The sequence below is a fragment of the Myiozetetes cayanensis genome, unplaced genomic scaffold (assembly GCF_022539395.1).
Source record: "Myiozetetes cayanensis isolate MyiCay16 unplaced genomic scaffold, myiCay2020 scf7, whole genome shotgun sequence".
Classification (NCBI taxonomy): Eukaryota; Metazoa; Chordata; class Aves; order Passeriformes; family Tyrannidae; genus Myiozetetes; species Myiozetetes cayanensis.
In genome coordinates, this window is record NW_026087964.1 from 43,309,003 (window position 1) to 43,324,300 (window position 15,298).

Sequence of the window (15,298 nt, forward strand, 5' to 3'; positions counted from 1 at the left end):
AAAACTGACAAAAAAAAATCACAAAATTACCGTAAATTGCTTCTACCACACCCACAGAAGACAGCCCAGCTTGTAAAGTTTGAAAACTTTCTACACCAAAATGTGTGGTTTTGAAGACCCCATCATGCCCATTTCCTGGTGTTATAAAACACCTGACCAGTCTCAGCTGGAAAACACTGCATCCATCACTGGGAACACTGAGAAAGCTCTCTAAAGGACACACAACTTTTTTCACCAGTGTAGCAATGAGGTAACTAGAAAAGGCTTCTCACAAAACTAAAACACTTCATAGTCAGACTACCTGAGACAAAGGGCTTGCTAAAAGTGTACTATGTAAAACAGAGCTTGACTTTGCATTTCACTGAAGAGGGATGTGGAAACGTGTAACAAAAAAAAAAAAAAAAAGTAATCCCACGAAAAGGATACGAGTGGGGTTGTGATTGAATTTATTTTCCTTTGAAAAAGGGATGCTCCCCAAGGAACTAAGGTAATGATGGCACCACACTAAAGGAGGAACACTTGTAACAAGTAGTACTAGTCCTACTGTAACCAAAACCCACAAAGACACACCTGTGCTGTAGATAAAATACACTGTAGTCAAAGAAATATAACATCAAGAACACTGATGTTACAGTTTATTAATTCTTGTCCGATAACATGAGGAAATCACACAGATTACTTCAGCAATGACTGATAAATCAAGTGAGAAAGAATTTACAAATTGTAATTTCCTACTAAAAACAAGACACAAGTTGTGGTGATGGAAAGCAACCCTTTTCACACCTCTGATTTTATGCCTCTGAGGTAGATTTCAAAGCCACATCAGACACAACATGAAAATTATTCTCACAGCCTTACAGCTGGATACATTTACTTACCTTTGGCTAGTTTCCCCCCTGTAAACATGTGCTTTCTCTATAACTTTTCCCATTTATTGTGGAATGCCATCTCTATCAGGCATCAGGACACTTTGGGCTTTTCTTATTTCCCAAATCACTTGGACGAAAAAAATGCAAAGAGTGTCTATATACGACCTAAATGGAAAAATTAAATTATTACCAATGTCATAATGATTTATTGTGGAAGTTTTAGTTTCATTAATAAATAAATGAATAAATAAAATTGAGTTTCCTTTCAAGGCATAGAACAGTATTCACTGCCAAATATCAATCTATTTTTCTGGCACTCATTATCTGTAAAGTATTGTGTTGGTCCAAAACATCAGCACAGTAGTAGTAACTGCTATTACTGAACAATGAAAGTAAACCCTCTGACAAGATGCCATAGCCAGGAGCCATTATTTAGACTAGTCCATGTTCTGTCTTCATTAAAAAATAGAATAATAATAATTTTTTTCTCCTTAGTTCATCTATTCAATATCAAAATGTCAAATCACTCTGATTAGCTTGACACTGTAATTGAACACCTGAAAGGAGTTTCAAAAAACACCAGCTTGGTTTGTGCTTTCACACCACGTGCACAAGGGTCACTAAAGAACAGAAACACAAACTTTAAAATTCATTACCCAGCCTATGCCATTTAAGCTCAGCAATCAAATTACAAACTTTGTGTATGCAAGAGGGGAGATCACTTGCCAAGATGACATTTACATTCAAAGTAAACAAGAAGCACAGCCTAGATTTCCTAATGCATGAGGCTGTTTGCAGGCTCTGACTGCTGATGTTCAGTGCTCAGACCACAGGCATGCAAAGAAGCAATAGGCTTCTGAAAACACATGCTCTAACCTGAAACCTTCATTCTAGGAAACAGAAAGGACTGGGTTAAATTCTAGATTGTGCTGTCCTCAAGCATTCCTCCACTCTCCTCCATTAGCACTGATATACCCTAGCTGGGGCACACAAAACTCACTTTGCTATGCTAACAGGATGGAACAATGTGTTTGGAAGGAAGAACTGAGGAGTAAACAAATGGGAGACAAAAAAATGAGGATATTTGTGGAACCACTTGGAATCAGCTGTTGCTAAAATTACCTTGCAATGTGAGGAAATTGGCTGTGAGTATGTTCACAGCTACGAAGAACCACAAAACCTCAATATGGTTTGAAGTGGTTTTGCTGAAGGGAAGCAGCTGTAGCAGCTGGCTTGGATTCTGAAATGTGTTTGGGAAAAAACCACAAACAACAAAACTCTCCACATGTTAAAGATGTACATATCTGCAGAGAACATCTTCTCATGAAGGAGTGATGAGTGGATGGGGAGCCTTACTCAGGTTACTCTGTTATTTCCCTGTGCAGCCTCTACCAGCAAGGGACTCTCAGCTTTTGTTCTTCACAAAGGCAGGCTGGGTTAGGAAGCTCTAAACACTCCCCTTTCCACTGAGTATATTTATCTGAGCAAGTCCCAATGGGCCTGAATCCAGCTATAACAAACTTTCTGGGCACTTCTGACTGTTATGAAATGGAGTGACTCAGCTGAACTACATCTGAAAGAGAACGTATTTTATTTGTTCATTGGAACTTAATAAGCCAGGGGAGGAAAAAAAAACCCCACAACAAGTGTCAGAAGAGACACATCCCCGCATATCTTCATCTTATAAAGCTTAGCCCTTCTCTCTGACCTTATGCAGGTGTTGCTATCCGGCTTTCTGTCTCCCCAAACACTTTTGACTGCCTGGCTCCCTTCCCAGAGCTGCAGCTCTGCACTTCAGACACTCTTAGCCACCTGTCCAGTGATGCAGTTGACTCAAAGGTATCAGTGTTTATTTACCAGCAGCACTTCCCCACTTATTTCCATGGTGAGCAGCAACAGAGCCTGAAATATAAGGTCAAAACATAGCCTAGATATCTCCCACAAGCCATATGGAAGAATCGTTTTTTGAGGAAATTTCTGGCATGGATTTGCACTTGCTCTCTAACAAAACACACCTCAGCTCAGCACTCTGGACTCCTAACTGAGCTCCTGGGACATCAGGAACAGTTAACATTCCTGAAAAGCTTTAACCCAGATTTCTCTCCAGGAGCTGGAAAGGAACTTCCCAGTTCCTTATAAGTCATCCTCTTGGATTTCTGTCAGCCTCATTATGTTTCCTTCCATAGTGTGCAAGTCCAAGTTCTCTGCCACATACCTGCACTGCTTTGCCAAGCACCCCAACACCACTTTATAGGAATAGAGTATTATTTTCCATCTTTCAGGAACTTTCTAGCTTATCCTTCCACAAACTACAATGGTAACATACGACAATATATGTTTGATCTGAATATAAGATTTGTGAAGACAAAGCAGACCTCTTCCCCAGCTACTATTCCACTGAAAATGAAATGTCAGTCAGCTCATCTTGGATTACTCAGAGATAATGCAATTAGCATCACAGTACAGTTATGTAAACTCTTAATCAAACATCAAGACAGAGGGGAAAAATAGGAGATATCAAATGAACCCTGGAGAGAGACACGAAGCAAAGGCTGTCGGGACTGCACATGGTGAAATTCCTCAGTAATGATGAAAATTATTGTGGTAAGTACATCATGATTTAGGCCAATCTAAGAGGGAGGCTATCCACTTGGTAAAAACCTGGACCAGTGCACATGTTCACCATGAGAGACTGTGTCCTGGAGACAGTTATGAGGACACAAAGTTTCAAGCAACAAGAAGAGGCAGAAACATACCAGCATACAACTGTTCTGTCCTGCCTCAGCAGGAGTCAAACTTCAATCACTAGGACCTACCAGAAAATTGGATTTCAGTGTAAACTGACATTTCTGAGTATTAAATAGGATTATTCAATAGATGAAAACACAAAGTGCAGTATTGACAATAGTGGCAGTATATCACAGTGGTGATATTGCAGCCCAGTTGGGAATCCTAGGCTTAGATGAGTTATACACCAGGCAAGACAGAAGCTTTTCACTTCTGTGTTACCTCCTGTATCACCTGAGCCTCATCTGGATTAATTTTAAGACAGCTATTTTGGGAACTCAAGAAAGCAAAAGCTGTTTCATGTCCCCTTTAGCTTGGGAGACTGACAAAAATTCAATTCTAACTGCAGACTATGTGGAATCAAATACAGATTCAGGCCTTGATTTTGACATACGTATCACAACACAAGAGACATCAGCTGTTTTTCCATCTGGGAATTGCACAAAACCTCCTCTACTGATAAGTTTTGATGTCCTAGCTGCTTTCTGATCTGAGAAACAACAATGCAATTTGGAAAGTATTCTCCTCTACCTTGAAACACAATCCTGAGGAACCTAAGTGAAGGGTTCATTTTAATCCAAATCAGCAGCTAGATGTAACACAATAAAAAAAGGCAGATCAAAATTAAGGAAAGGGCACAGTATGCTGAGCAAAACAAATAAAGATTTAGCCAGAAAATGGGTGTAGATCAAAGGAAACTGCACCGTGTAATATAAAAAGTATCAGTGAAGGGTTGTGAATAGTTCTTGCCTGCTTTTCTCACTCCATATCAAAAGCACGCTTCGATGTTTTGTTGCTTCAGTCCTAAAAAACTGTGAAATGCTAGGCTTGAGCTACTACTGATTACGCACATCAGTTCAATGAGAAAGACCAAAAGTTTAGTAGAAAGTTTATACCATAAACTTAGGAGCAATGACTCAGAAGTTGTGTCATTCGGCAGACAACGATTACACTACAGCCCCTCACACATACACCCACTCTTGAAAAAAAAGCCCATGAAAGTAAAAAATAAAAAAAGGTCACTAAGGAAGAGCAAGTGCTCTCTCAGTGCATTGAGGTGACTAGCATGCAGCACATCAGAACCTTTCAAAAACACTACTGTACTTTCTGGGTCACCATGGGCAGGTTTCAGTGTCTTTCGCAGGACAAAAGGGTCTGTAAACTGGTCAGGAAGATAGTCCTGATTGACTCCTAGATGACAGACACACACATCATTATGTTATAGGACTGAACGGTAGCACATGCAAGCAAAGTCTCCTTCCTGAAGGTAATATGATCCTGTGCAAGTCATTTTCATGTCTGCTTCTTGATATTTCCGACTGTAGCAAAGACAATATTATGCATATATTATGCAAAGACTGTATGATCCATTTAGATAAGATGGTGAAAGAAAACACAAGTGGATATACACTCAAAATGAAATCACTCACTGTGGCTTCTTCTCTTCGCTGACTCTCATAGAAACCCACTCAAGGAAACTTAACTAGACAATGAACTTAAAGACATCTGGAACTCGAAAATCCAGATTCAACCCTAGCAGTGTAAGAGTTAGCATCATTATTAATATGCTGAATACTACTTCTCAAAAAAATCTCAGTGTGAAATACCAGAATCTCGAATCTTCTAGAAAGTGGGGCTTTTTTCCCTCCCCACTGGGTACATTATCATAGATATTAATTGGAAAAAACCTATTTACTTCAAACACGAAGGGAAAAAAGTGCTAAGACTAGAGATGCCCATGACAGTTCCAGTGAGGAACAAGAAACTAAAGAGGTGTAGACCAACACAAAAGCTTTTAACGTACCACTGTAAAGATTAAAGTATCAGCTAGACAGATTTCTTCATGAGTCAGCTGATCTTATTACAAATCACCTTAATGGTGGTGCACACTCAGATGAGAGGAACCATGGACACAGTTTCGACTCTAAGTATTTGAATCAGATTTGTTTGTTTGTTTGTTTGTTTTTGAAAGACAAAATAAAAGTGAAAGCAAAACTTCTAAAAAAGCAGCAGGAAAGTCTTGCTGAGCAATCACACAATACCAGGTTGGAAGGGGACCTCAGAAGAGTTTTGCAGTGGCACTCACAATAGGCAATGCTCACCTCACTGAGTGCCACTCTACAAGCATGAAATCATGCCCACAAGCTTGTAATCTGACCCAGGGACTCCAAAGAAAAATGTAGCTGTCAACTCAAGCTGATGTTCACCTAAACAGTTGTCAGTGACAAGAAATTGGCACAGCACAGCTATGTATTTATCACACCAGGTCTCTGTGACCTGCCTCACCCACACCTTTTCTCTTTTTCCTCTTTCCTTGGTAACTCTGGAAAAGAGCTTATCCTTCCCTTGGACTCCTTTTGAGAGCAAGGGACATCCAGATAGCTCTCCCCAGTGGAAGGAAATTCTCATGGATCTAAGGTTGCCTGTAAAAGTAAAGGCTCACCTATTCTCCCTGGTTGTCTGAGCACATGAATCAGCCCAGATGAAGATTATAATGGATGTCTGGGCTCCCTGATGACTTTCCCCTCACAGTCAATTCTCTCCTTTGATGTTTTACAAAAGTTGAAATATTTATGTGGTAATGTACCAATATCATACTCCCATTAATGATTTTTTAACTCTAGGATGGAACTGCAAAGGAACACTATAGAAATAGACTTAATCTGCTCTGTGAGTACCAGCACTGCTGTAAAACAAACATGGCAGTGATTAAGGACCTCAGAGGACCCAACAGTTTCTAAACTCAATCTCATACAACATAAACACAGTCCCATGACTCATCCATACTCTTTCCTACCTCCTCTAACTGATTACATTTGAATCATGCATATTAAAAAGTACATCAAGACAGTACCGTTATCTGCACTACAAGTTGCAGAAGCACAAAATGGCATAAGACATCTAAGCCTGATGATAATGATGCTGTTCTCCACTGCAGATCACCTGGCATGCACAGTTTGTCTCTCTGAAAAAATAATTCAGTCACTCCCTGATTAAATTACTCCGGGAGTGAAAAAGACATTGAGCAGCCTGCCTGATTCAATTGGCTGTGTAGTGACTGAGCTCAAAGAATATGGAAATAACTGGAAATCCTAGACCAATATAGAGGAGGAGGAGGAGGAATATGTGACCCACATAAACAGCATGCTGGAGTTGCCTGAAAGTGAAATCATAGTCTGATATTAAACAAGTGAAAAATCCTTGGTATTGGGAATAGAGGGTAGAAAACAAATAAAGATTAGTTTAGGAAAATGCCAGAGGGGCTAGAAAACAGATTACTTCAGTAAAATACCAGAGGGTTCCAACAGAGTTCAAAGCCTTTTCAAATGTACATTACAGCCTGTCATCCTAGGAAAGAGGTGAAACTGAGAATATTTAAAAATCCTAATTCATAACTCTAATCTACACCTTTGTGTCTCTTTGATATTGAGGTTTAATATGTTTACAAGATTACTAAGCAGTTGCCAGACAAGCTTCTTTGACTTGGACTCTGAAGCTATGACCTTTTTAGTAGTTCATAGCCAGAAAGATTCTAATCAGAATATAAGAAATGGACAAATACCTTAGAAAAAGAACAAGAAGCTTTACCACCAGATGAGCCCATTTTCACCAACCCAAGCAGAAGAACTGCAGAGAAGGTAAGAAAATTACAGCCCTGAACTTACTGGAAAAATTTCTGTAACTTACCTCCATAAAATCTCTAAAAAAAGCTTACATTTTCCTTGGACACGGCTCACTTGCCCACCTGTACTAACCACTAATAATTAGCACCCCAGAGTAAGAGGTGCTTTGGTGAAATAGAAATGGTCTGCTTCCCACATACTCCCTGCAGCTGGAGTACAAGGCATGTTCAGGAATCCCACATAGCTCTGTCCCTCCTGTCACATATACCACTCCCTGGAACTGCTGACAAGCAAAGCATGTTACAGCAACCTCCTTAAGCTTCTTCTACCTGGCTGTCACAGCAAAAGGCAGGTTGAAAAAGGAAGTCTAAACATTGGACAAATGTAAACATACATCCATGTGGACTTCTAATCTCTTTATGCCCGTATCTAAAAACTAGGACCACCAATTCATTATAATACTTTTAAGAGGTTCTGAGATATGCAGTCAAAACACAGTTTAGCATGTATTTTACATTTGCAATGATCTAGGTTTTTAGTGTAGTTAGTTCCTCAGGATTTTAGAGCGAAGCTTTATTTTTGCTTCTCTAATATTAAAAAATTTTCCTTTCATTCCTTTAACATTACATAAGTGCTTTTCATTTCCTGAACAATTTTCAGAGAAAGCTGGGATATTTTTGGAATAGCTTATTGATTCATTAATAAATTTATATATGTGGTTCAATTAAATATCTGAAAACTTCACTACTCATAGGATCACCTTACATTGTCCTGCAAATTGGAAGGTAAGTGACATGTTCTTTAGACCATTTTCTATTCCTGTAGCTCAAACAAATCTCTGCATCAGTTTCTAAGCTAGTAACCACGACTTATATAGTAAGTTCATTAATCTAAAACATCTCTGTTTCAATTTGCTAGGATTTGAGGTAATATTCTGATGTGTTCCATATTCCCATTTTCTACTTAACAGCAGTCTGATGAGAAAAAAAACCAGTGCAGGCAGGTAGCCTGATTCACAATACACTCCTCTGCATATTTTGTTAATAGCTTTTTACAAGCTTCCCCAAAGTTGATTTAAAATCTCTTCCCTGAAATCAAGAGACTTCACCTTCTCACAAGTAAAATAATACTAAGTTTCCTCTAAAAGGGTGTTTCTAAGCTGTTACCTCTATTTTCAGACTATTCAAACTAAAGAGGAATGATTTTCTAAAATAGTGGCTCCACATTAAAAGTACATACAGGAAAGACTATTTGATAAAAAGTTCCTCCTTTTGAAATCAATAGAACTTTTAAAGTTTCCCTCTGTGAAGGAAGTCAGTATCTATGTGGTCATCCTAAATGTTAATGAAAAGATCAGTTGTAGGATACATGAATGCAAAGAACCCAAATGTAGACATACTCTAGTTTAATGCACATACAAGCTGAAATCTGACAGTCCTATCAGAGGTTGGGTGACTGGTTACAAAAGCTAAAAAATAAAAATGCACACAATGCACCCTTCATACCTGGAAGCTGCTTTGTTTGCTGAGTGATTACCATTGATTCCTGGCACAAGCAGTTCTATCTAATTCTGTTATGAGCACCATGACCAGCACTTTCATAGTTATACTTCTCTGAAGTAAATTCATAAGGGAAAATGTTGAAAAAAAAAAAAGCTGAAATTAAATAAGGGCTAAAATCCCACTTTTAAGACTGAAATGTTCTGCCTTGTAAGCCCTCCCAGCTGTAGTTGAAGTATCACCCTGGCAGAAGAAATGGCAGCACAGGTGACATAACATCTCCTTACCTTTCACCATTCACATCCCAGCAAAAGATGTCAGTGCAACACAAACCAGTGACCATCAGTACTGGTCTGAGCAACATGTGAAACTCTCTGAAGCCATCTGCTTTAGTGTATGAGCCTGGGAGCCCTTTGGATATTCAATCCTGTGGTTTGAATATTTTGGTCTACAATTCTTTATCAAACCAACCTTCAAAAGCAACGGTCACTTAATAAACGATGTCCAAACCAGGTGGACTTACAGATGGCTCAACTCTTTTGAAAACTAAGTGATTCTAATTTCTAAATATGGTTATACAATGAAATATAATCTAGTAGTCATAGCTCTGCAAGGAAATGCAGGAGACTGAAGTCCCGGTTCTCGTTCTGCCGCTGGCCCACTGGCGAACTCTGTGTGAGTCTTTTCACTCTATACAAAACTGGAACAATAAAAGAACTGCCTCAAAATCTGAGCAACATTAAAAGTAGATGATTAATAGAGATATCTGGCTGCAGGCTTTTGGATTTGAAAATCTTGATCCAGTTTCTCATCCTGGAAAGGAAGAGAGAATTATTCAGTTTAAGAACTGTCAACTATTTATAGCTTTAGCTATTAAAAAAAGAGGTATTTTCAGAAATAGCAAGCCAGTAACCTCTTGTTGCCTCAACCATCTCCCATAGAAACAACTCCCAGGGTATCTGCACAGTGTTCCAAGGCTGCTGGAGTGCATATTATTCCATGTCTGCTTGCCAGTAAATTGCAGGACCACTTTTAGACACACAACAGAGAGTAAAAAGGAAAAAAAATTCCCAGGAATTTCACTTCAGTAGAGTTTCTATCACTGTTCTGTTATTCTTTTCTTTCCAAATAGAAGGATGATGCCCACGTGCAAGTGATTTACTTACATTTCTCTGTTATCAAGGCCAGGCAACATGAAGACAAGGGCGATTCACATATCGGAAGGGGAACTCACTTTGTCACAGCCACAGACTTGGAATGAAAGCTACCACTTCTTCTATTTGCTATCGAAGACAAAAACTTCTTGCCAAATTTTTCCAATTGTTTATCCCCAAATCTAGCTCACAGACATCACTAACCAAAATGAATGTACTTGAATACTTGCATTACTTTATGCAATCTATTTGTCCCTACTACACTCATACCACCTCTGCAAGCACCTTCTCTTGAGCTGGGAGCAGGCCACCAATCAAATGAGCAGAAAAGCTGTACAGCTTCAATGGGACAGCAGAACTGCAACTTCAAAGAGTTTAGGGCAGACTGAATACTAGGCTCAGCAGTACTGCTGAGTCCTGCAGAGCTCTGCAAACGCAGAGTACTGCATCCAGCTCTGGGTCCCCCAATATAAGAAGCACACAGACCTGTTAGAGTGTGTCCAGAGGAGGGCCGTGAAGATGATCAGAGGGCTGGAGCACTTCTCCTATGAAGACAGGCCAAGATAGTTGGCATTGTTCAGCCTGCACAAGAGAAGGCTCCTAGGAGAACTTATAGCAGCTTTCCAGTGCCTGAAGGGGGCCTACAAGAATGCTGGAGAATGGCTTTGTATAAGGGCATGTATGAATTGGTCGAGAGGGAATGGGCATGGCTTTAAACTGAGAGAGGGTAGATTTAGATTAGGTATTAGGAAGAAAGTCTTCACTCCGAAGGTGGTTAGACTACTAAATGAGTACTTAATGAACAGAAACACATGGAAACCTGCAATTAAGGCCTTAACTTTCAATGTTTTGCTGCAGCTGAGGTAGGACACCAGGAATAAAATTCTTTCAGCTTGATTAAAAGCTTCATGGCATTTCCCAAAGCAGATGCTGACAACTCTCATTGAGGCTAGTCAAGCTCCATGGAGGTGGTGGGAGACACTCAGTGTGGTGTTTTTATCCAAATCTTTATTCTCAAGCCTGAGTGCAATTAAATCACAATGAAAGGATCCCACTCAATCATACAGATAAGCAAAACCTCTGGAGTTCACTCAGTCCCTCCAAAAGCATGGCATTCTGCCAAAGTCCTCTCTTCAGACAAAGACATGACTTCAGACATGACTCCTTATTAGTAATACTATAACAGTGCTGAGAAGCCCTCACAGGTGCTGCAGTCATGCAATCTAAACTGAACATGGGGAGATAATCTGGGTGAAATATTTGCACCTTGAAAAGTTAAAGAAAAAGCAATTTCCCGAATGTGCTAGAGATCCATTTCTCTCTAACCCTTGGTCTCTCTAACCCTGTTCAGTTTGTGCCTCCCAAGTCTTGTCACTGACTTCAGGGGGCCGGCTCATCCTTAAACAGTAAGACACTGCTTTCTTCTGACAACTAACTTACTGCCTCAGTGTCAGGAGAAAGCCAGTCAGAGCTCTGCATAAGATTGTGTGTGTATATATGTCAGTATAGTCATTGGTAGAGAATACAGCTCACCATGAAGACATTTTTTCTGAAAACTAAGCCTTCCTCCAAAAAAGTAAGTCCAAAGGGAGGTAAAGAGATTTACTCTCTTTTTGACTAACCAGTCAAGCATAAGAAGGTTACACATACACTTGTAAATGTATCTGTCAGTCTCTAATAATGAAATAATTAAGAACAATGATGGCATCTTATCTGGATAGACACAAATGAAAAGGTTTGGGGATGAAAGACTAACACTGCCTTGTCTGAAAACTTTCGTAGATGCAACTGAGTGAAAACTGAGAGTTTCCTCAAGAATCAGAAAGTGGCCTGAGGTATGCTCCCAAAGACATGGTGTGACTAAGCTTTCTTTCATTAGAGGAGGCTCGTGAACAGACTTTTTCTAATAGATGTGACCTGAAAGGTATACTACATGCAAACAAGGAAATCTTTTCAGAAGAGGATCATTTCGGTGGGATGGGGTAAAAACTTTTCTAACATAAGCTAGGTATAAATAGATTAAGCATTTCTGCCTTATGTTTTTTGTCTGTACCTCGCAAAAGCGTTGCTAAGTGTGTTGCCAGTTTTAACTGTTACAAATAAAAGTTCTGAGTGCATTTCCTCTTAACTCTTGGCCTGCGCACTGATTTAGACTAACTAACCTTTTGTTACTAAGGCTGTGGCAAGTCACAGACCAGATCACTAGTGTGATAAGAACAAGCACCCAGTGAACGTGACACTGTTCAGGGCATGCAAGGAGAAATACAGCAAGCCATGAGCTTGCTACATTGACTAGGTAGAAAGCTGACAGCACAAACATCAGGAGAAACAATATACCTTCCAGTGACCATTGGGAAACAAGAAGGATGGAATCCAGCAAGATATTGCTTCAACTCCAAAGATTCCAAAGAATACGCCAAGGCATCCATATCACTTTTCCTCCTGTCCCATTCAGGTTTTCTGGCAAAGTAACGTCTATAGAAATGCCAGCACACCGTGGTGTGACTCTCATAAGATTCTTTTTGAATAGCAGGACTGACTGCCTCACAAAAGTAGAGATCAGAAGGGAAGGAATGCAGCCCAATACACCTTCTAGCAGTGATGCTGGATCAGAGATGGTATGTATCTAATTTTTTGAGAAAAAGGTTCAGAGAACATGCTATATAAAGATTGCCTTAGTTTATTATACTGCTTAATGTTAAGTTTTTTTAAGGTACATTCAACTTGAGATAACTTCGGCAGTAGGGAATACGGTGGGGTTTTTTGACAGTAGAAAACAGGTCGCAGGCATAAGCTGTATTTGCACTGAGACAGGGTATGGATTTATAATACAAAAAAATCATGTCTGCCTTAAAACACACCTTCCCTTGTAAGAGATGCCACAGAGACTCAGATGGATTGATTTAAATAATGATAAAATTATAAAAAGCACATGCAAAAATCTTGAATTATAAAAACTGTAACCTTGCTGCAGAAAAGGGTAAGAGACAAATTAACCTCCCTTGAATGGCAAGCTCTTAAATTGATTGAAAATAAATATGAACAAGAAGTAGTATTTTCTAATTACCCAGGCTCTAATCATAACTCACCAGCAGTGGTATCCCATACAAATTCCATTTTCAATGCAGTTGCATCGGCCAGTGTTGCAGTGACACCTTTTAGCTACACTGATACTCATAAATAATGATTCAATCTTCCAAAGTGATATACTTCCTGTAACAGGCAACAGTAAGTGGAGAAGGAAGTAAGCAGTCAGATATGAATTATTATTTGTCCATTTTATTTGGACTGCTGTTAAAAAAGAATACACCAAAAATGCATTTTATATGTTTGAAAACAATGTTACTCAAGTTAAACATTACCATAAAAGTCATCACAAGGAAAGTGATTCACACTGGAAACAATGTCAAACTCAGTTTTACAAAGTTTGCATAAGAATTGCCTAGACAGGGTAAGAAATACACTCACTCCCATACTTAATGTGATAGAGGAAAAAAACAAAGCAATTACAAAAATGAAACATTTAAGATGAAGATATGTAGGAGATATTGTTGAAATAAAAATATAGGATTTTAAGTATCACATAGACAAGGAAGAGCTTTGTGACAAGTATGTACACCTTTTAGCAATAAGATAAACAGATAGCAACAGGATAATCCTAGTAACTATAAAGGAAAGAAATACTGCACTTACTTCATATTTTAATTTCAGAGATAAGGATAGAAAATTGCCTTACCTCAAATACAGCTCGAAGAGAGACATTAACAATATGCCTACATCCTTTCTTAGTTCTCTTGACAGCAGCCTAAGAAGTAAGAAAAAATAGCAAATAACTATCTTTCCTGCAGACAGCATGTGCTCAAGAATAACATGCTTCCTAGTAAAGTGTGCAGAAAAGAAGTAAAAAAAAAAAAAAAAAAAAATTAAAATTCAAAAAGACAATCCTTGCAAAATATAAAGGCAAAAACTTAATATTTGAAATTCACAGTAAGGTTTATTGTATTTTGAGGGAGTAGAGGCATTCAGGAGCTAAATAATATAGATATAACTGTGACATCACCTCAATTCTCAGTAAAATATTAATTTGGTATATTTGTCTACAAAAGAAAGATTGTAAATTCATCTGTGCAGGACTCCGTCACTGGAGACCTGAAAAAATTCGTATTCCAGTAGTAGCCACACATGGGTTCAAACGATACAGCCTTGTTAACTTGCTTTTTCCTCCCAAACTACAGTGCTTGCTAAAGCGACACTCAAATGTTAAATGCTTTGGTCAAGAGTTCAGTCACTGACCTGCAATGAAAGCCTTGTGTTCAGCTCCAACATTTTCTAACAGCAAACAAGAAAAAAAATGGTTTAACGGAATGAACTGTTAAAAAAGAAAATCCTCACATAAGCTTTCCCCGAGGGGGAAGAAATATCCACAAGCTTTAAATTGGCCAGGCGGATTTAAGAGGAAGCAAAAAAAAAAAAAAAAAAAAAAAAAAAAAAAAAAAAAAAAAAAAAAAAAGCAGCTCTTTCTGTTGCGTCAAAGAGCCCACTGTGCAATAGGAACAGTGAACAGAGTTGTTAAACTGGCAAGCTTTTGCTGAAGACAGCTTTTCAATATGCTCTCAGCATCGTCTCCCAGGGCTGGCTGGAGACAGTCCCACTCCTCTTATATGAGCTATGCTCCTTCAAGAGGCAATCGCTCTTTAAGGACAGTTTCTATAAACATGCCGTTCAACTGGTTTGGCTGCACATGATGAGGGTAGTTGAGCACATATACACACCTGCATTCCAGGATCAGACCTGCGTGCTCTTGGGGAAAATGCAGGCACGTTTAAAGAAGCGATCCTTACCTCAGCTTAAGAGCAGGATGCTATTGATGATTGACTGCTTGCTAAAACTCCCTTCCCTGCTTAGACCATTCAGTATGCTGTTGGAAAACAATTTTGAAATGCACAGTACTTACAGAGGAAACCTCTAATGCAATTCCATTGAGACGCTGTAGCCCAAGCAGCGCTCACTGATTAAAGGAAATCAGTAATCACATGCTGCTGACTAGCTTTGTGTTCAGTGCAGAGAGCTTGGATAGCCACCAGAGACTGCAGCTACGAGGGATGAGTTAACTGTCCCTCCTGGGAATGATGGCTCCACGACTGAAGATATCTTTAGGGGCTGAACCAGCTACTGTGAACGGAGTAAGGACACTGAGCAACTTGGTTAAACATTCATAAAGCCACATTAATCACCTCATAGAGGAAATTACCACACAGATCTCTGCAGGCGAGGACACCACCCTGCATCCCCCTGCATCCCCTTTACAAGCCATGCAAACCTAAGCAAAGGCATTCAGAGCACAGTTCAACCTACTCCAACCTGTG

General features: G+C 39.3%; 1 protein-coding gene across 6 annotated transcripts in view; it reads right to left on the reverse strand.

Annotated features, from left to right (window-relative positions):
• CSGALNACT1 (chondroitin sulfate N-acetylgalactosaminyltransferase 1) overlaps positions 1-15,298 on the reverse strand; it is a 44,233-nt gene extending 28,935 nt beyond the window's left edge. The window contains exons 1-5 of one of the 6 annotated variants that reach the window (XM_050338213.1): positions 15,288-15,298; positions 14,774-14,850; positions 13,669-13,737; positions 13,022-13,145; positions 879-1,034 (exon numbers count right to left, since the gene is read on the reverse strand). The gene's annotated coding sequence lies outside the window, so the exon portion shown is untranslated. Of the gene's footprint in view, positions 1-878; positions 1,035-13,021; positions 13,146-13,668; positions 13,738-13,992; positions 14,149-14,225; positions 14,368-14,773; positions 14,851-15,287 lie in introns of those variants that run through there. The other 5 variants (XM_050338212.1, XM_050338211.1, XM_050338214.1 and 2 more) reach the window with 5 other exon arrangements.